This window comes from Oryctolagus cuniculus, chromosome 6 (genome assembly GCF_051225735.1).
Source record: "Oryctolagus cuniculus isolate XC-2025 breed Fujian yellow rabbit chromosome 6, ASM5122573v1, whole genome shotgun sequence".
Lineage (NCBI taxonomy): Eukaryota > Metazoa > Chordata > Mammalia > Lagomorpha > Leporidae > Oryctolagus > Oryctolagus cuniculus.
This window is the reverse complement of record NC_142872.1, coordinates 42,901,305-42,923,567: the sequence shown is the minus strand read 5'-3', so window position 1 is coordinate 42,923,567 and position 22,263 is coordinate 42,901,305. Positions and strand designations below refer to the sequence as shown.

General features: G+C 47.4%; 1 protein-coding gene across 3 annotated transcripts in view; it reads right to left on the bottom strand.

Annotated features, from left to right (window-relative positions):
• LARP1 (La ribonucleoprotein 1, translational regulator) overlaps nt 1–22,263 on the bottom strand; it is a 126,560-nt gene that overhangs the window by 96,915 nt on the left and 7,382 nt on the right. Inside the window, exon 1 of one of the 3 annotated variants that reach the window (XM_070076353.2) lies at nt 3,361–3,561. The exons of the other annotated variants lie outside the window; for them this stretch is intronic. The gene's annotated coding sequence lies outside the window, so the exon portion shown is untranslated. Of the gene's footprint in view, nt 1–3,360; nt 3,562–22,263 lie in introns of those variants that run through there. 3 annotated transcript variants of the gene reach the window in all.

The window sequence follows — 22,263 nt, the reverse complement described above, 5'->3', positions numbered from 1 at the left end:
TTCCTTCTGATTATTAGAGAAGTTAGATTTATAGCTCCATGTCAAATGCTGAAATTCTCAAAATGTTAAAAAAAAAAAAAAGTACTACAAAAGCTAAACCAAATACATCTGAGGACTGCAGTATTTCACCTGATTTGTAACTTCTGATGGCACAGGTGGGAGCCCAGCCTCTGGGTTTAGACATAGAAAGAGTCATAATTCTACCACTGATTATTTTATTCATTTGGGAGGCAGAGACAGACAAATAAAGATAGAGAGACAGACAGAACTCCCATGGTTCAATCCCCAAATACCCACAAAAGTCAGGGTTCGGCCAGTTCAAAACCAGGAGCCTGGAACTCAATCCAGAACTCCTATGTCGGTGTCAGGGACTCAAGTACTTGGGCTGTCACTTGCCACCTCCCACGCTGTGCATTGGTAGGAAGCTGGAATTAGGAGCATAACCATGACTCGAACCCAGGCACTCCAATATGGGATGTGGGCTCTCAAGTGGCATCTTAACCATGGCACCAAACTCCTGACTCTGAGTAATCTCAATTGAGATGTGTAGCCTCTCTGAGCATCAATACTCTCATCTGTAAAGCGGGAATAAGAAAGTGGGCTACTGGGAGTACTGACTGAAGTAATGAGTTTAACACACCTAGCAGAATTGTTAGCCCATAGTAGGTACTGTCCTAAAGAGCACCCCCAACCTCCACTGCACCTCACTCTTACTTCCCCCCACAGTTTGGATGCTCAATGTCCCTGGGACTCTTAACTCATACACTGAGTGTCATCAAACAGTCACACACACCTTGCTTCCCCCTTGGGAAGCTTTCAGATGCCAAGGCTGGTTACCAAGGAAGGTGTTTAGGAGCCTTCCCTGGGGCTCAGCTGCGACTTTCCAGAGTTGGTTAGAAGGGAGGCTTGCCCCGGAGCTGGGGGCTAGCTCACAGAACCCTGCATGAGCTATAGATTTTTCACTTCAATTTCATTAGCTGTTGTGTGCATTCCCCCACCCCAAACACACACAAACGCAAACACAACACTCACACAGGTCGTTTGCCCAGATACCTACCAAGGTTTCCTGCTCCTGGAAAGCGTTCTGGAGCTCAATCCTGCTCTCGTACAGCCTCCACTGGCAGGGCGGGGGCTGCCTCAGCCCTTGGAACCAGCATTCCCTGAGATCGATTTACTCAGAAGCTGCCGGAGGGCAAAGCACAGGGCAGCTGAAACTCAAGCGCTGAACAGAAGTGGCTTTAAAAGGAAACGTGACTTACACGGACAAGCATGTGGCCTAGCTCTGAAGATGCCACTCAGGAAGGCCACACCTCATATATGAATCCCTGGGTTCGAGTCCCCTAATCCATTTCCAATTTCAGCTTCCTGCTAATGCACACTCTGGGGAGCAGTGGTGATGGCTCAAGCGCTCAGGTGCCTGGCACCTATATGCAAGACCTGGATTGAGTTTCAGGATCTTGGTTTTGGCCTGGCCCAGCTCCAGTTCCAGCTCTTGTGGACATTCAGTAACTGACCCAGTACAGAGATCCGTCTCTGTCATTCTCTCTCTCTGAGTCTGCCTTTCAAATAAATCTTAATGTAAAATAAAATAAAATAAAACTAGGTCACTAATGGATCTTCTAATGTGTATTTGAACCTGAGATCAATGGTTGCAAAATGCCTGTTCTCAACACTGTCTCATATGCCTCCCGCATTACGGCCACATTCCAGAACTAGTTTTCTGTCCCAAGAGTACTTGGGAAACAACATAACTCAGTGAGCTATTTCCCGCTTCTTTCTGCCCATATGATTTTACATTTCAAAAAATTCCAGAGGTTGCCCATTGTGGCATAGCAAGTTAAGCCACTACTTGGGATGCCCACATCCCCATACTGGAGGCTTGGTTTTAGTCCCAGCTACTCTACTTCCAACCCAGCTGCCTGCTGATGCAATTCTGGGACACAGCAGGTGATGGCTGAAATGGTTGAATCCCTGCTACACTCACAGAAGACCCAGATGGAGTTCAGAGCTCCTGGATATGGGTTAGCCCAACTCTGGATTTTGTGTGCATTGAATGAACCAGCAGATCAAAGATTCTCTCTCTCCCCCCTCTCTCCCCCTCTTATTTGCTTTCTCTGCCTTTAAAATAATAAAAATAAATAAAATATATTTCTTAGAGGTGTCAATAAATGGTGTTTAATGTAAAATGATTTTTTAAAAATGCAGTCACAATTCCATTATAATCAGAATAATTTTTACCACATAATTATTAACAATCATCTTAGTTAATAATAATAATGATCACATAGGTCACACTTTACAAACCATTACTTTTTCTTGTTAATTCCCAAATACATCTTTTTATCTTTGAATTTATCTTAAAACCTGTGGAAACTAAGTTCCATTAAGTTATGTATTTTATATGATGCTAAAATTAATTCTGTAGGCAAGCACTGCCAAGATTACAACCCCCTATTTGTGACTGGGAAAATTGAAGTTCAGAGTGCTGAGGCAACTTGCCTGAAGTCACAGAGCCAGCTGATGCCAAACCAAGACCACCAAACCTGTCTCCTGATTTCTAGCACAAGCTGTGTCCACCACATCCAGCTAGCCTCCAGGTCCTGCACCTGTCACCTCTTCCCAGCACCCTCATGGCCATATCCTACCAGAAGGGCCTGAAGGAGACGTTGGCTCTCCCATCCAGGGTTCTCCGACATTGGCCAGAGGTTTGGTGAACCCAGCAGGGTCCAGCCTCATTTAGGAGGTTTTCAAGCTGGAGATCCCTCCCAGCTTCAAGAACAAGCCCTGTGTGAGAGGCAGGTTTCTGCTTGGTGCCCTCAAACACCCAGTGCACAGCAGATCCAGGGGTTCCCCACCTGGGGGACCCACTCTCTGAACATCACTAGCAGGCACCCTATCCTTCCTGTTTCCCAGGTCAAATGAAAATCAAATGTTGACTCTAGATAAAGATTTCCCAGACAGATGAAAACACTCCATTTCTTTGCTTTTGGTTAAACTTGCATCAGTCCAGCGGATTGTGCCTGCTTACCAGAAAACTTCGATCGGCTCCTGGAGGTTCACAATCACCAAGGAAGGGGAAAATCAATTAAAGACTTGTTATGTAACAGGAACAGCTTTACAGACGAAAATCTTTGAAAACAAAGGGTGTGAGGGGGCAGAGGATAAAGGCAAAAGCAGACCTGGGAATTTGAGCTCACTTTCCCAGATGGGGACTGTGAGGCTCGGAGAGCTGGAGTGACTTGCTCAAGGTCACAGCGCGGGCTGGAAAAGCACCTAGGCTTCCACCCCTTGGGAGAGGCGTCTTCCCACCACACCTGCTGCCCTGCAGTTCGAGAAGCCTAGAGCAGTGCCGGGACTCACCAGGGTTCTCCCTGTCACCTGTGGGCTCCTTTCCGTGGGGGCAGCCGCCAATGCCACGCTGTCTTTCCTTCCTGGGAGTCTGCCAGGACGACCAGGCATGGGAGCCTCCTTGGAAAGCCGGCCTTGGGCAAGGTGAAAGAGGCCGCCCTAGAGAAAATGCCCTGTAGAATCAGGAGTGACCGGCACCGGGGTCACGGTGTGGCCACGGAGGGCTTAGTTACACCCAGACCCACAGCTGCCTCCTGGCACTTTCCTGGGAGCTCTCTAGGTTGCCAGGCTGGTTTTACTGCCAGCAGCTGGGTGCCTTTAAGAGAGCAGCTGCAGCTCATTGGCTGAGCAGCGCTCCCCCGCCTCTTTACCTGAGCAGGTGAAAGCAGTCAGGCTGGGGGCAGACCGAGGACTCAGGTGAGTAAACAAATCTGTGGCAACCAGCTGACTCGGCCCTCCTGGGCAGCCCTGGCCTTGGGCTTCCTCCCTCACCCCTCTCCGCCCCTCTCCACCAGGGTGAACAACCTGGGAGGAAAGGAAGGGCAAAGCCCTCTGCACGTGCTTCAGGCTGCTCAGTTACATGACCTCGCAGTAATCCTAGGCCGGGGCCATTTCTTCTCTTTCCTCTGGAGACAGTGAGTCCTTGGAAGCAAAGGGAATTGTCCAGTCCGCACAGCTCTTGGAAGGAAGATTGATGGGGTAGGATGGTGTGAGGATCCAACCCCATCCAGAGCTGCTGTCTGAGAGGTCTTTTTTTTAGACAGTCCTGTCTGTAGAATGGTGCACTCACGCTTGTGGGTCTGCACTCGCTGTACTGAGTGTGTACCCTTGGACTTCAAGCTTAAAGGGGCTTTGGATGTTATCTAGCGCATCCATTCAGTTAGCCAGCCTTCCTTCATTCCACAGGCATTGTTACTGAGCAATTATGTCAGGCCGTTGTAAACACTTTCTAGAGATACATCAAAGAACAAGAAAGGCAAGGATTCATGGAAATATAAACATGTAAACAGATTAGACAGGTAATAGTGCCATGAAGAAATGAAACAAAGTGACAAAGGATGGATATTCTCCAGTATATGATCAGGGAGGCCCTCTAAAGCTAGAACCTGAATGATGAGAAGGAACGGGACATTTAAAGAGCCAGAGCACGACTATTCCAGGCACAGGGAACTGCAGGGGCAAAGGCCCAAAGGCAGGCGTATCTGGAGAACAGAAAGGATGCTACTATAGTCAGAATCCGGTCCAGTCCCTGCACTCTGTTTTACAGTAGGTAAGGAAAAGCTTCAGAGAGGTGACCTGACTTATCCAATGTTCCCTCTTGCAAATTCCTCCTTCCTTTCTTCATTTGCATATGTTAGGGAGGGAACTGAAGCCTGGAGCTCAGTTACCAACTACACAGTCACTCCGCTGGCCCACCTGCTACCACCTCATGCTTCTGCCACTCTAAAGGCATGTGAATCCCCAGAGGACGGGGACTACATGGTTTGGTATTCAAGATCCCAGAAGTAAGGATGTGTGTTTGGCTTAACCATTAAGCTGCCACTTGGGGTGCCCATCACCAATATTAGAGTGCTGAGTTCAAGTCCCGAGCTTACTCTTAATTCCAGCTGGAGGCAGTAGGTGATAGTTCAAGTAGTTGGGTCCTAGACACCCACATTGGAGAACTGGATTGAGTTCCTCGTTCCTGGCTTGGGCCTGGTCCAGCCCCAGCTGTTGCAGGTATTTGGGGAGTAAATGAGCAGATGAGAGATCTCTATCTCTGTGTTTCTCTGCCTTTCAAATAATTAATAAAATAACTAACTAACTAACTAATAAAATAAAAATCCCAGGAGTAATGCAGATTGCTTCACAGACAGGTCTGGTAAAATAAACTTTTCCTGCTGAATTCCCTTCCACTTTCACTTTCCAAATATTTTGCTGTATTTCCCATCATCATACTGTTAGTGGCAGCTTTTTTTTTTTTTTAAGATTTATTGTATTTATTTTCAAAGGCAGAGTTACAGAAAGAAGTAGAGATAGAGAGAGAGGTCTTCCACCCGCTGGTTCACTTCCCAAATGGCCACAAAGGCCAGAGTTGGGCCAATCTGAAGCCAGGAACCAGGAACTTCTTCCAGGTTTCCCACATGGGTGCAGGTGCCCAAGGACTTGGGCCATCCTTACTGCTTTCCCAGGCGCATTAGCAGGGAGCTGGATCAGAAATGGTGCAGCTGGGACTTGAACTGGTGCTCTGGTGGAAATTTAACCTGCTGTGCCACAAACTGGCCCTTTGGTATGAATATCTGATGTAGCTGATCTGAAAACAAACAAGGTAACCCAGTTTTCCAGTTCAGTACACTATTCTCGGGTCTAGAAACTATGGTCAGCCTTTTGTGCTCAGACTGTGGTCTTTAAATACTATTTTCCACTAAGAAGCCAGAGCTATGGCATAGCGGGTAAATCTGCCACCTGCAGCGCCAGCATCCCATATAGGCACTGGTTCAAGTCCCAACTGCTCCATTTCTGATCCAGCTCTCTGCTATGGCCTGGGAAAGCAGTAGAAGATGGCCCAAGTCCTTGAGCCTCTGCACCCAGAAGAAGCTCCTGGATCCTTGCTTCAGATAGGATCAGCGCAGCTCCCGGCCATTGCAGCCATCTGAGGAGTGAACCAGCAGATGGAAGACATCTCCGTGTCTCTCTCTCTCTCTCTCTGCCTCTGTATAGTTTTGCCTTTCAAATAAATAAAATAAATCTTTAAAAAATACTATTTTCCACTAAAAGGAAAGAAGGTATCCGTGAAAAAATAAATAGCCAATTTAGACTGTCTTCTGGTGCCAAAAGTCAAGGAAGCTAGAATCGCACTAAAGAGACACAGGAGACAGCCCCAAGAGATTCTCATCTGTAAAAGTCAGGATGAACTGAGCATCAGTAAAGAAAAATAACTGGAGTGATTGGGAAACAACAAGTATATTTAAAGACAGGAGATAATGATATTTCAAAAATAAACAAAACCTCAGAACCTCAGTATCATCTTTGAAAGTTGTTAGGAAATCAACTCATGATGCTGAAAACCAGTAAATTAAATGGAAATAATCAAACATTTATTTTGTCTTTCCCTTAAGAACTGTGCCCCCAAGCAACCAAATGGTAGATGAGAGGAAGTGGTTCTTCCTATAAGCATTTCAACAAATACAGTGAGAGTGAATGAAGGACTGACTCAGAGTACCACCATTTTGCAACCCCTTATGAATTAATTAATCTAACTGATATTACAAAAAGGAAAACAATCAGATAGAATGGGCCTCCGGATGGAATTAAACAACTCCTATGACAAAACCATGCCCCAAACACCCAGCACACATCTGATCAAGGCTCCACTGCAGAGTTTAGCAAACGTCCAGGTACTAAATAAATATTTTAGAAAGCCGTAGAAGATGGCCCAAGTCCTTGGGTCCCTCCCTGCACCCATGTGGTAGACCTAGAAGAAGCTCCTGGCTCCTGGCTTGCAATCAGTGCAGCTCCGGCAGTTGCGGCCATCTGGGAGTGAACCAGCGGATGGAAAACATCTCTCTCTCTGTCTCTACCTTTCTCTGTAACTACATCTTTCAAATAAATAAAATAAATCTGGCTGGCGCCACTGCCCACTTGGCTAATCCCCCGCCTGCGGCGCCGGCACACCGGGTTCTAGTCCCAGTCGGGGTGCCGGATTCTGTCCCGGTTTCTCCTCTTCCAGTCCAGCTCTCTGCTGTGGCCAGGGAGTGCAGTGAAGGATGACCCAAGTGCTTAGGCCCTGCACCCACATGGGAGACCAGGAAGAGGCTCCTTGCTCCTGGCTTCGGATCAGCGCGGTGCGCAGCGGCCTTTGGGGGGTGAACCAACAGAAAAGGAAGACCTTTCTCTCTCTCTCACTGTCTACTCTGCCTGTCAAATAAATAAATAAATAAATAAATAAAATCTTTAAAAATAAATATTTTAGACTCTGAGTTGCACAATTTCAGCTGCAATAATTCAACTCTGCTTTAAAAAAAAAAAAAAAATTTATTGGCCGGCGCCGCGGCTCAATAGGCTAATCCTCCGCCTTGCGGTGCCGGCACACCGGATTCTGTCCCGGTTGCCCCTCTTCCAGGCCAGCTCTCTGCTGTGGCCAGGGAGTGCAGTGGAGGATGGCCCAATTCCTTGGGCCCTGCACCCACATGGGAGACCAGGAGAAGCACCTGGCTCCTGGCTTCGGATCAGTGAGATGCGCCGGCCGCAGTGCGCTGGCCACGGTGGCCACTGGAGGGTGAACCAACTGCAAAAGGAAGACCTTTCTCTGTGTCTCTCTCTCTCACTATCCACTCTGCCTGTCAAAAAAAAAAAAAAAAAAAAAAAAAAAGATTTTATTATTTATTTGTTTGAAAGTCAGAGTTACAGAGAGGAGAGGCAGAGAGAGGTCCTCCATCCATTGGTTCACTCCCCAACTGGCTGCAACAGCAGGAGCTCTGGCGATCCAAAGCCAAGAGCCAGAAGCTTCTTCCAGGTTTCCCACACGGGTGCAGGGACCAAAGGACTTGGGTAATCTTCTACTACTTTCCCAGGCCATAGCAGGGAGTGGGATTGGAAGTGGAGCAGCCGGGACTTGAACCAGTGCCCATAAGGGATGCCGGCACTGCAGGCAGCAGCTTTACCCCCTATGCCACCGTGCTGGCCCCACAACTCTGCTATTTTAACACAAAAAACAGCCCTAGACAACAGCTGAACAAATAGGCCTGACTGGGTCCCAATAAAATCCTATTTCCAAAAATAAGGTGGGGGCCAGGCCCTGTTGTGGACCTCACTACCCATTTACGGGAATACAGGGACTGGGGAGCATGTAGGAGGACACCACAGGGATGCCATAAACAAAATCCAAACAAAGCAACTCTAACAGGAAAACCAACCTGATTTCTTTGACAAATGAATTCCAAGGTAATGGGGGGGGGGTGAGGGAGAGGGGGAGGGGGAGGGAGAGGGAGAGGGGGGAGGGAGAGGGGGAGGGGGGAGGGAGAGGGAGAGGATGCCTATGAATTAAGACACTGAAGAAGGGGGTGGGCAGTTGGTCTAGCGTTAAGATACCTGCTTCCTACACTGGAGCGCCTCAGTTTGGCAGTCATCTCTGGCTCCTGACTCCAGCATTCCGGAAACAGCTTTCCTTTTTGTTTTTTTGTTTGTTTGTTTGTTTGTTTGTTTGTTTGTTTTTTTGACAGGCAGCGTGGACAGTGAGAGAGACAGAGAGAAAGGTCTTTCTTTGCCGTTGGTTCACCCTTCAGTGGCCACCATGGCTGGGGCGCTGCGGCCGGCGCACTGCACTGATCCGAAGCCAGGAGCCAGGTGCTTCTCCTGGTCTCCCATGGGGTGCAGGGCCCAAGCACTTGGGCCATCCTCCACTGCACTCCCTGGCCACAGCAGAGAGCTGGCCTGGAAGAGGGGCAACTGGGACAGAATCCAGCACCCTGACCGGGACTAGAACCCGGTGTGCCGGCGCCACAGCCGGAGGATTAGCCTATTGAGCCGTGGCACCGGCCTAAAACAGCTTTCCTTGTAAGGTGGGGACAAGGAGACAGAATAGAGAAATAACTGATTCAGTAACAACAAGTTACTTTTTTACAAGGATTAAAGAATAGGGAACTTAATTATCATGCTAATTAAAATTGGCCTGGTTGGGAAATTTGGCTGTTATCACTTTCCGGGTCTCCTGGAAGGTCAGATTAACTACTTAGTTTGGGTTTGGTAATGCAGGACTTTAACATGGGGGACTCTCATTTTGGAGCAGAACTGGAAGACAGATTAGGCCCCTGGCCAGCTGTGATGGCTAGATATCACACCTGTGAAACATGAGGTCCAGAGATGCTAAACGAGTTGCCAAGGACACATAGCTCCCAGGAATTGAGTCAAGCCTTCCATGCACAACAGTATCAAGACACCTTGGGGGGTCACATGTTTTTAAGTTGAATTCTGACTCTGTAACCCACTAGCAGTAACCTTGGCCAGCTTATTCAGTGCCTCTTTCCTTGAAAGGATACTGCCTATTCCATAGGACGATGTGAAGAGTAAATGAAAGGATATACATAGGCCCTTTACCCAGTGACTTCAAAGGAATAAGACTTCAATGCATAGGGTATTTACTCTTATTTTGATATAAAGTAAGGCTTTAGCTGTATTGCTCTCAAATATTTAAATCTGGGGTGAGCATTCAGCCCACAGTTGAGAAACTGGTTAAGTTCCATATGGTTTTTTAAAAATACTTATTTATTTACTTGAAAGTCAGAGTTAGAGAAGGAGAGGCAGAGAGAGAGAAGTCTTCCATCCACTGGCTCACTCCTCCAGCTGGCCACGATGGCCGGAGCTGCGCCCGTCTGAAGCCAGGAGCTTCCCCCGGGTATCCATCGCGGTGCAGGGGCCCAAAGACCTGGGCCATCCTCCACTGCATTCTCAGGCCACAGCAGAGAGCTGGATCAGAAGTGGAGCATCCGGGACTCAAACCAGTGCCCATACGGGATGCCAGCACTGCAGGCAGCGGCTTTACCCGCGATGCTACAACACTGGCCCCTCCATATGTTCTATATCTGAGTTCAATACCTGCCCCTGGCTCCTCATTCCAGCATCTTGCTGATGTAGACGTTGGGAGGCGTGGTCATGGCTCAAGTAATTGGGTTCCTGCCACCCTTGTGGAAGGCCTGAATCGAGTTCCTGGCTCCTGGCTTCATCTTGCCTAGTGCTAACCATTATGGGCATCTGGGGAATAAACCAGTACATGGGGGGCTGGGTTTGTGATGTAGTGGGTAAAGCTACCACCTGTGCCCTGCTTGCTCCACTTCTGATGCTGTCTGGGAAAAGCAGCAGAAGATGGCCCAAGTGTTTGGGCCCCTGCCATCCACATGGGAGACCTCGATGAAGCTCCTGGCTCTGGCTTCAGCCTGGCCCAGTGCTGGCCATTGTGCCCATCTAGGGAGTGAACCAGGAGATGAAACATCTCTGTCTCTGTCTCCGTCTCTCCCTCTCTTTGAAAGACTGACTTTCAAAATAAATAAATCTTAAAAGAAAAAAAAAAAGAAAACCAAGAATAAATATATGTTTAGGGGCCAGCATTGTGGCATAGCATGTTAAGCCTCCACCTTCCAGGTGCATTCGATCTGGCCCAGATCTAGCCATTGCGGCCTTTTGGGAAGTGAATCAGCAGATGGAAGATCTCTCTTTTCCTCTCTCTATAACTCTACCTTTCATATAAATAAATCTTCTTTTAAAAAAAAGAATAAATATATATTTAAACTCACACCTGTTAGAGTCATGATGGCCATGGCCATGTATCAAGTTGAAAGCTCATCCCAGGTAAGTTGGCTGTTTTGTATTTCAGGCGCTGATCCAGAGAACAGGTTTTCATGTAAGTGCAAATGCAAGGGACTCGCCACCTTCCCACTCTGCTATCTCTGCTCTGTGAGGTCGGTGAGTGACATCAGAGGGTAGCACAGCTCTGTAACCAGTGTGGATCCTGCCCCACCACCCTGTGAGCCTCAGCTCCCTGTAAAATGAGGACAGCAGAACCTTGGTCATGGGGTTGCTGAAAGCAGTGAACGAATACCCAGTGCACTGTAAGCCCTCAATACATGGGAGCTGTGATGCTGAGGATGGGAGGGGCCTGTCCCCAGGTCTCAGGTGGGAGACACAGAGTCTCCCATCCTCAAAGTGCTTCAGTCCCGTGGCCATGTAGTTCAAGGCCACTTCTTTCTTCCCACTTTTTCCCAAGCTGTCACATTTCAGGCCTGGATCAGGGCTCAGAGAGCCAGGTGATTCTGCCTGCTGTATCCTACAAGAAGGCTGACTGGAAGGACAAACGTCTTATGTCTGAAGACATCCAGATGCTCACCTCTGCTGTGAACCCTGTTACCACCTCTACAGAACTGGGCACTGTCTCCAACTGTTATCAAGCCAAAGTTTCAGATGCTCTGAATAATAAAGCCATCCAGAGAGTTCTCTGTGGGGAGCTGGCCACCATGCTCTAGTCTGTACCCTTGAGGCCAAGCAGCCAGAAATATCACAAAAAGCCTGACCTCAAAGCTGAGCTCTTGATTCCAGCACACCACACATGGAGTCATGGGACCCTGAGGGTTTCAATACCTAGTTCCTTCCCTTTCCTGATGCCTCTTCTCCCAATGAAATCGTCTATTTTTCACCCAATATCCTATTTTTACAGAGCCTAAGAGAACTTTCTCAGCATGCCCAGTGACCATCTGGCCCAATTTTTCTGGTCCTAGAGAGTGAAAGCTGTTGAGGGTCAGGGGAAAACGTGCTCAGACCAACATTAGGTGAATGGCACCTGTTAGATGTGTTTGTTTCTCCTGGGGAGGCAGGAGGTGGAGTTGTTCTTTCAAGCTGGTGGCAAAGCTGTGAACTTGCATCTGCTCACAGCGGCAGACCAGGGGGATCCCTAGTCAGCTGGTGTACGTGTACTCTGTGAGCGCCTTAAGGGGAAAGGCTGCGCCTTGTTCCCCACTCTTCAATCAGCACTTAGCACCTAACTCAGTGCCCAGCACTGCTCAGTTAAAACAAATATGCCAAAACAAGAAAGTTGCTTAGTTACACAGCTGACCAACGGGTTAGGATACTCACATTGTACACTCCTATAAGAGGCTGAACTTTTCCTTCTCAGTGCTTATCATGCTTGTAATTGAATAATTGCACCTGCAATTATTTCCTTAATGTATGCCTCCCTGACTAAACTGTTGGCTCCCTGGAGGCAGGGACTGCCTTTAGTGTTGTTCACCACTGTACCCTATATGCTCAGAATGGTACCTGGCCTCAGCTAGCATCATGAAGCATCTGTTGGGTGGGCATTGGGCCTAGCCATTAACTGCTACTTCCGATGATTGCATCCCACATTGGAGTGCTTGGATTCAAGTTCCAGCTTTGGCTCCTGATTCCAGCTTCCTGCTAATGCAGACCCCGTGAAGTAGCAGGCTCATAGTTGGGTCCCTACCACCCATGAAGGAGACCTAGTTTACTTCTTGGCTTCTAGCTTCATCTGGCCATTGTGGGATGTTAGGGAGTAAATCAGTCCACAGGAGCTCCCTCTATCTGTCCCAGTCTCTCTCAAATTTTTTTTTTTTTTAATTTTATTGACTGACTCAATGAATACAGATGGCAAAGATGGTCAAAATCAGCAGGTTAGCACACATGCCCATCTTGGAGTTCTGGCAAAGCAAACTTGTGAAGGGTTCTTTATTTCAAGGTTCTGGGGTTGGCATCGTGGCACAGCGGGTTGGGCTACCACCTGCAATGCCAGCATCCCATACGGGCGTTGATTTGAGTCCCAGCTGCCTGGCTTCTGATTGGATCCAGCTCCCTGTTAATATGCCTGAGAAACCAGTGGAAGATGGCCCAGGTTCGTGAACCCATGCCACCTACATGAGAGACCTGGGTGGAGTTCCTGGCTCCTGCCTTTGGCCTGGCCCAGCCCTGGCTGCTGTGGTCATTTGGGGAGTGAACCAGCAGATGGAAGGCCTCTCTCACTGTATCTCCCTCTCTCTAACTCTGCCTCTCAAATAAATAAATCTTTAAAAAGGGGAGGATGAGGTGGGTATGATTTGCTGAAACCCAATCTCAACTGTTCTTACGAAGACTTCAACTCCTAGAAAAAGTCTATCTATTCACAAAAGAGACAAAATGGAGTGGGAAGAATGCTCCTCTGCTAGTTAACCAGGGCCTACCCTTGGTTGGGGATTTGGTACATGTAGCCTCAGGGTAGATTGACCAAATTTCAGCCTGCAGTTAACAGTGGAAGCTGCTTCACAGACAAACAGCCTGTAGTAGGACAAATGATTACACAGATGTGTAACTTTTTTTTTTTTTTTTTTGACAGGCAGAGTGGACAGTGAGAGAGAGACAGACAGAGAGAAAGGTCTTCCTTTGCCGTTGGTTCACCCTCCAATGGCCGCCACGGCCGGCGCACTGCACTGATCCGATGGCAGGAGCCAGGTGCTTCTCCTGGTCTCCCATGCGGGTGCAGGACCCAAGGACTTGGGTCATCCTCCACTGCCCTCCCTGGCCACAGCAGAGAGCTGGCCTGGAAGAGGGGCAACCGGGACAGAATCCGGCACCCCGACTGGGACTAGAACCCGGTATGCCGGCGCCGCTAGGCGGAAGATTAGCCTAGTGAGCCGCAGCACCGGCCCAGATGTGTAACTATTGACTACAGGGCTTGACAATAGTGCCAGCGCCCAGTAAAGCTTTCTATAGTTGCTAATGTTTTCTTTTCTTTTTTTTTTTTTTTTTAAAGATTTATTTATTTGAAAGTCAGATTTACACAAAGAAAAAGAAGAGAGGTCTACCATCTGTTGGCTTACCCTCCAACTGGCTACAATGGCCAGAGCTGCGCTGACCCGAAACTAGGAGCCAGGAGCTTCTTCCGGGTCTCCCACATGGATGCAGGGGCCCAAGGACTTGGGACATCATCTACTGCTTTCCCAGGCCATAGCAGGGAGCTGGATCCAAAGTGGAGCAGCTGGGACTTGAACAGGTGCCCATATGGGATGCCAGCACTGCAGGCGGCGGCTTTACCCTCTATGCCACAGTGCCAGCCCCATGTTGCTGATGCTTTCAACACTCTTCTGCCTTCTAAGGCTCCCCTCAGATGAAGAGCACTTTGGCTGCCACCATTTAGATGAAGATATTTAGGGCAAACTCTGGTGACAGGTGCTGGGCTTCACTGAAGCATCTCCTGGGGCCAACCTTGCCAGAATGCAGACAAGAGAGGGTGTACCACCCATGTGGCAGAGACACAACTCAGATTTGGGCAAGAGTTAGCCCACACATCCCCTAAGTCCAGAGGGTAGAATTGGTTTGAGGGGTTCAAGCAGTATCATCAGGATGTCTCCACATAGCTTCTGTCTTCTATGTGGGCTGCCAGCTGGGTTCAGCACCCAAGCCCAACCCCTACCTGCTTATCTGCTCATCTCTCAGCTACCCCAGACAAGAGACACTGACCCTTCCCCAAAGTTTAGACTAGAATACCAGAATCAAGTCTCACTGGCTGTAAATGAATCATGACTATTACTGAACCAATCACTATGACCACAGGATGCAAGGCACTGATTGGTGGAGCTGAGTCATAGGCCCACCTCCCTATGGGCTGGTGTCAGCTAGACAAGGGGAGGGGAGGTTCCCCAAGTAAAGTACTGTAATTGCAGTTCTCAGCACAACAAATAACCACTGCAGATTGCAATCCTCCCTGCACGTCAGATGACAACGGCAATGTCACAATGAGACCGAGCAAATGTCAATTCTGACAGACAAATAAAATGATAGGATCTGGAGGGATTCCCAGAGGGCAATGGGGCATCACTCAACTGTCTGCCCAAAGAACTATTTTATAGGGCCCCCGATTAGGGTGACGGGAGTGACGCACTTGCCTTGGGCACTAAACTACAGGAGGAACAAAAAGCCAGTAATCGAGGTAAACAATAGTACTGTAATGCAATATTTCCAAAAGCAAAATTCACTCTCTCTCTCTCTCTCTCTCTCTCTCTCTCTCTCACACACACACACACACACACACACACACGTGCGCACGCATGCGCACACCAATGAGCAAAAGATAAAGATTTTAAGTCAAGACAGAATGAAGAATATTACAAGACAAACCTATACTGGAGCTTGGGGCAAAAGGAAAAATCAGTCCTGCTTTTTATTTTAGGCTTTGGTGTTTTGTTCATTATGAATCTTTTGCACTTAGATTTTTAAATTTTTGCATTCAAATATTACTTGATTATTGAAGCTTTGGGAACCTCCCTACTTTGTGTCTGAGGTAAACTCGCTCCCTTCACTCTAGTCCAAGTTTTGCTGGCTTGTGTGGGATGTGCTAAAGGTAAAAGGCAAAGTCACCCAGAAATGAATGGAGGTATCCCAAGCTGATGTTCCCTAACCCTGCTGGGGACGGGAGGGCTGGAGTCAGTCCCCAGCTGTCAATGTGCTGCTGTTAGTCCAAGGCCCTCAGAAAATGGTTTCTTCTCTGAGCCTCCCTTTCTCCACCTGCATATAGGGAACAGAGTGTTAGTAATGCTTTTTTAAAGTGACATAACCCAATTATGAACAGATTAAAATGAAGCATTCGCACCTCTGTTCCTCGACCAACTCCACGCCCTCTCCAGGGTTCCATGGAGCAAGCCCTCAGGAGTTCCAGGAGGCAATGCATGAATTCCATTAAGTGCAATGGTCTCTAAGATCTCTAAGCAAGCCCACTTTTCTACCTGAGATAATGTACATATTTCAATTCCTCCTGTCCACAGCCTTCATTTAGGTGTTTCTCACATGGATAATAGTCCCCACTATCAGGGACACCGCACATGCCTATTTAAAATGCAGATTCTGGGGCAGACATTTAGCATAGCAGTTAGGATACTGCTTAACAGGGCCAAATCCCACCAAAATACTCAGGTCCTTTATTAGTTCCATACCTGGGTTCGGCTCCTGACTCTGGCTTCCTGCTTATGTACATCCTGGGGAGCAAGAGATAATGATTCAACTAGTTGGTCCCCTGCCACCCACATCAGAGACTTGGATTGAGTTCTCAGCTTCTGGCTTCAGTTCCCAAGCTGGCCCATGGCTGTTGGGGGCATTCTCTGGGGGGCTTCTGTGGGCACTTGGGGAGTTAACCAGCAAATGGTCTCTCTCTCTCTCTCTCCTCTCTTAAATAAACATATAGAGCCCATGACCTTACCCTGGTCCTACAGAATCTGAATCTGCATGTGGAGGGCCCAGAAACCAGCACTGTAAACAATACTCCTTCCCAGCCAGGTCACAGATGTCCACTGACACGTTTGGATCCTCCCCAGTGAAGTTATTTCACAGAAATACAGGACATACTTGATTCTGGAGCTCTGACTCCAACAGTCCTTCTGAGTGTCCAGGACGAGGGGACAAGCCCAGTTAAGAGTCAGATAAGCCCACAGAAGTACATCGATGCTAGCTAAACTCCAACAGACCACCCAGAGGTGGTCTCTTCAGGGGCCTTTTCCAGACAGAACATCCTGGCAGCCCCTTACTCTGCAATCCCAGAGTTTGTATCGGAAAAAAAATGTTTGAGCATCTCTCTCTTCTTCCGGAGTGACTCGGTGACCTCAGGAATTATTTATTGAATTATCAGGTTTCTTATTAGTACTCTAATAGGTTCCTGGAAGCTACAAATGAGCAGGTTTGTGAAACAAGAGAAATCATGTTAGACTTTGGGAAGATGGCAGATTTTTGTCAACTGGGAGGAAGACAGCCATCCACTTTCAATTTATTCACTAAAGTAGCTTCACAGATTCACCAATTCCTCTGCTTCCCCCCCCCCATACATACACTATACAATTCATCTATTTGAAGTATAAATCCAATGCTTTTTCACATATTAACTGACCTGAAGGGCCAGCACTGTGGCATAAAAGGTTAAGCCTTTGTCTGCAGCGCTAGCATCCGACATGGGCATCGGTTCAAGTCCCAGCTGCTCCACTTCCATTCCAGCTCCCTGCTAATGTGCCTGGGAAAGCAGTGGAAGATGACCCACGTCCTTAGGCCCTTGCACCCATATGGGAGATCTGGAAGAAGCTCCTGGCTCCTGGCTTCAGATCGGCCCAGCTCTGGTCGTTGTGGCCATTTGGGGAGTGAACCAGCGGATGGAAGATTGCTCTCTTCTCTCTCTATAACTCTGCCTTTCAAATTAATAAATAAATAGATCTTACAGAAAAAAAGAGCTGTGCAGACATAATCGTGGTCAATTTGAGAATATTTTCATCACCTTTAAAGAATTAGTCCCCTTTAGCTGGTATGCACCTACCAGCTCAGTCCTTGTATCCTCTTAGCCCTAAATATCCACCAATCTACTCTCTGGTCTCTGTGGATTCACCTTTTATAGACTTTCACACAAATGGAATCCCCAATATGACACACTTCTTTCATGCAGTATAATGTTTTAGATTCACCTACATTACAGTACCTCATTCTTTTTTCTATTTTTAAAGGCAGAGTTACAGAGAGGCAGAGGCAGACAGAGAGGTCTTCCATCTGCTGGTTCAATGGCCTCAACAGCTAGAGCTGGGCCAATCTGAAGCCAGGAGCCAGGAGCTTCTTCTGGGTCTCACACAGGGGTGCAGGGGCCCAAGCACTTGGGCCGTCTTGCACTGCTTTCCCAGGCCACAGCAAAAAGCTGGATTGGAATAGGAACAGCCGGGATTTGAACCAGTGCCCATATGGGATGCTGGCACTGCAGGTGGTGGCATTACTGGCCATGCCATAGTGCTGCCCCCACCTCATTCTTTTTTAGGGCTGAATAGTATTTCGTTGGATGGATCTACCACATTTTGTTTTGTCATACATGAAGTTGATAGACATTTGGTTGTCAGGCTATTATCCAGTAATAGTGCTGTAAGCTTTGGTGCCCAGGTTTGTGTGTGGATATGTTTTCTTTTCTCACACAGATATAGGTGCTAAGGCAGGTGCCCACAGTTACCCATGCCAGTAGGATGGTACAAGAGAGAGACAATGATAATGGTCAGAACCATTCTGCCAGTGCTAACTGAATGACTTCGGACAAGTTCCCTCAGCCTCTGTGCATGTTGGTTTTCTCATAAATAAAATGGGATCACTATTTCATTACCTTTTGGGTTGCTGTGAGGATACCAGGAGTCAGTGTATTGTAGGGACTTGCCCCAGTAAGTGCTTTAATAAAGTTGGCCACTATCAGTTTTCATGTGGAGATTCCTAAGAATAGGTTTACTTATTATTATTATTATTTTTTTTTTGACAGGCAGAGTGGACAGTGAGAGAGACAGAGAGAAAGGTCTTCCTTTGCCATTGGTTCACCCTCCAATGGTTGCTGCGGCCGGCGCGCTGCGGCCAGCACACCGCGCTGATCCGAAGCCAGAAGCCAGGTGCTTCTCCTGGTCTCCCATAGGGTGCAGGGCCCAAGCACTTGGGCCATCCTCCACTGCACTCCCTGGCCACAGCAGAGAGCTGGCCTGGAAGAGGGGCAACCAGGACAGAATCCGGTGCCCCAACCGGGACTAGAACCTGGTGTGCCGGCGCCTCAGGCAGATTAGCCTAGTGAGCCGCAGTGCCGGCAGAATAGGTTTACTTATGAGTCATCTTCATTCATTCCCTAAGTGAATTCATTGAATATTACGTACTCAGCACTGTGAGGGAAATACAGTTGCTCCGGGCCTGAATCCTACCCCCATGAGCTCACAATTCATGATGTGAAAGGCAAAATGGACTAGCATACATCATATATGGTGATACTGTATCATGGCATTAATAAAGGTCCTCAAATTGCCCATATATTGTGATAGTAATGAAGCCCCCACACCCAAAACTGGTAGAAGAGCCCTGGAAAAAAAACATTTTAAATATAAAGTTTTTATTATAAAAATGTGGAAACACAAAAGTAGATGTATGGTAAACTGACTACCTAGGCATCTATCACAGCTCCAACAACTGTCAACAGTTTACCAGATGTACTTTATCTGGCTATATAGAAAATGCATGGCTAACCATTATAAAGGCAATTACAGGTATTCTAACACTGACTGAACACTTCAGCAGGCATTCCCAAAAATAAGGAGGTTCTCTTCCATAATTAAAATTCATTTACCAAGTCTCACAAAATTAACAATGATCTCCTTCCATCATGTAATACAAAGTCTAATAGCTAAAAACATAGCCTTTATTAAAAAAAAATCTTGATGAACCAAGACACAATCAAGAATCATATTTTACATTTGGTTGTTAAACACACTGGTCTCTTCAAATCTAAAACTTCCTCCCCACTGTTTTTGTTTTGATGACACTGACTTTTAAGAGATCATGGCAGTTGTCTCATAAACTGTCCTGCATTCTGGATTTGTCTGATTGCTTCTCTGTCATGCTTAACATGTTCCTCTATCCCCTACATTTCCTGTAAACTGAAGCTAGTTCTAAAGGCCTGATTAGATTCAGGCTCAAGGTCTTTGGCAGATGACAACACAGGTAGAGCTATATAGCCTAGGGCACCCCATCAGGAGGCACTTAATGCTGGTGTCCCACCTTTGGTGCTGTTAAGTGTGATGCTTGGGTTAAAGCGGTGATGGGCAGACCAAGGAGGAAGGAACTGTTTACTCTGCTGGATGGAATTATGAAAGTCTTCACGGGCAATGCCTGGCATTTGAAAGGAGGCATGAAAGGGTTTATGTGAATCTACTGGGTGGAGAAGGCAGGAGAAGGGCTCCACAGCTACACATGGAGACATAGTTTATGGAAAGAGAATGACAGGTTTGAGGAAGTAGGCGGTGGTAACCAAATGTGGGCTGACAATTATCACAACAACAGGCACTTAGGGTGAGTTTATTATGTTCCAGGAACTATGCTAAGTGATTCATTTAATCCTCTTGCAGCCCAGTGGGATGAATGGGAAGGGGGAGAGGAGCACTGCATGGTGATCTATTAGGCTGGACGAAGAGCATTCAGGTGAGCGGGCCCCAGGGTACCGGAAGGGAGGAATTCAAGAGCCCACTGACCACGCCTACAGCTTCACTCCCTTTCACAGTAGGGGAGGGAGGGGTAGTGGGGCTTGTGTCACTCTTGTCCCACTTGAGGCAGGGCGTGGCACTCAGGTCATGGGCACATCACACAGAGGTCCCCCCCTCCTTCCTACCACATCACCCAACAACTGGCATCCAGGCGGCCACATCAGAGGGGATGGTGAGCTACACAGGTTGGGTCAAGGGACCAGCTTCAACTTCCAAGGTTCCAAGACGGCAAGTGCCTGTAACTTTAAGTTACGTAGCCGGATGGCGACAGAGGCAGGACTAGAACTCAAGCTTGTGTCTCTTCATTCCAAGTCTGTTATACTTTCTTCATGGTTTCAATTTAGAACCAAACAGGGATCAAGACACAGTTGCTGGGGTAGGTGTTGTGGCCCAGCGGGTTAGGCTACAGAGTGCTGGTTCCAGCCCTGGCTACTCTACTTCAGATCTAGCTTCCTGCTAACATGCATTCAGGGAGGTAGCCAGGTATTTGACCCAAGCAGCCAATGTGGGAAACTTGGGTGGAGTTCCAGGCTTCTGGCTTTGACCTGGCCCAGTTGCGTTAGCATTTGAATGAACTAGCAGATGTAAGATAATGCTGTCACTTTGCCTTTCAAATAAATGTTAACTAAATAAACATTTAAAAAGACAACAGATGCTGAAGACTGGTTGTTTGGATGTCAGGTAATCCATGGAATCTATTATTTTTTTATTTCTGTTTTCCCACTTTGGGACTCCTGAGGATGAGGTGGGGATGGAAACGGGGGCTTCTGGAGTCCCCTCTTCCACACACACACACAAGCTGGAGTCACTACGGTCTCCAGGAGCTGCAACATAAAGCCCTGGTCCGCTGCTCAGTGTGTGAAGATAGTGGTGCCTCCACCCTGGGGCCTGGCTACCTGAGCACACATCTCTGCCCTGGTACTAACCAGCTGTACAACCTGAGTTGGTCACTTTCCTTCTCTGTGCTTCTGTTTAGTCAAATATATATATTTGAAAGGCTGAGTGCCAGGGAGAGAGATGGGGGGAAGAGGGGAAGGGAGAGATCTTTCATCTTGCTAGTTCATTCCTCAAATTCCTGCAGCAGCCGGGGCTGGGTCAGGCTAAAGCCAGGAACCAGAAGCTCCATCAAGGTCTGGCATGTGGGTGGCAGGGGTCCAAGCAGTTAGGCCATCATCCACTGAGTCCTAGGAACATTAGTAGCAAGCTGGATCGGAAGTAGAGCAGCCAGGACTCAATTCCAGGCACCCTGAAAGGGGATGCCAGAATTGAAAGCAGCTTAACCTGCTGCGCCTCAAAGCCAGCTAGTGTCTTCTGCTGTAATTGGCGCACTGTAACAATGCTGCATATAGTTGGGTATGGGAGGTTTAACTAACTCAAGGAGTAAGGGGTCACTAGGGGCCTGCCCCAAGATAAAGGCCAGGGATCTTCAATGTTTGCGAGTCGGGAGGCTTGCATGCCTGCTCCAAGCTATGAGTTTGACAAACTGTCTAGACTGCACACAGCCTGCCTGTTCTATGAAGTCCACTCAGATGACCTGCGCTCAGATTAAAGCTGCCTTACCCAGAATTTAAAGGATAGCTAGAATGATCTAAACTAGCTGTAATAGGGAGGGGAAGCAGGCCTAGATGTCCCCTTCCCGACCACAAACTCAGACTCAGAAGGCCTGGGGTTTAGAGCCGAGCCCTCCGTGAGCTGCCACCTGCTTGCTTTTGGGTAAACCTACTTCACCTTTGTGTCTCACTTTCCTCCATGAAATGAGGGTAAAAATCCCAGTTTTTGACAAGACGAAATAAAGCAGATTTCTGATGATTCTTTGAGAATGGAAGAAAACAAGCAAGCAAAATGTTTCTTCAAAGCATATTTAATAACCTGAAAAACTGACGTCAATATGTTGATATTTTCTTTCTGAATTTAATTTTTGATGTAAAAATTTACAAAAGGAATACATTAATACATTCTCATGGTAAAATATTCACAGTACAATATTAAGTGAAAAGAGGCAACCATTGTATATGAAAGTTGACTTCAACTTTGTTTAAAAAAAGTGTAAGTACACTGAAAAAATAAACATAAATAAATCCACAAACCGATTAACAGTGTTACCTCTGGTGCTGGGATTATCAGATTATTATCTTCATCTTTATTTCTCTATACTGCCCACATGATTTCAGATTAGAATGTTTTATTTATTTATGCTTTGTTTATATGAAAGCAGAGTGACAGAGAGAGAGGGAATCATAGAGAGATCTTTCATCTGCTGGTCACTCCCCAAATCACCACAGTAGCCAAAGCCAGGAATCTGAAACTCCATTCTGGTTTCCCACACATGTGGCAGAGGCCTTCCTAGGTGTGTGAGCTGGAAGATGGATAGGAAGCAGAGCAGCTG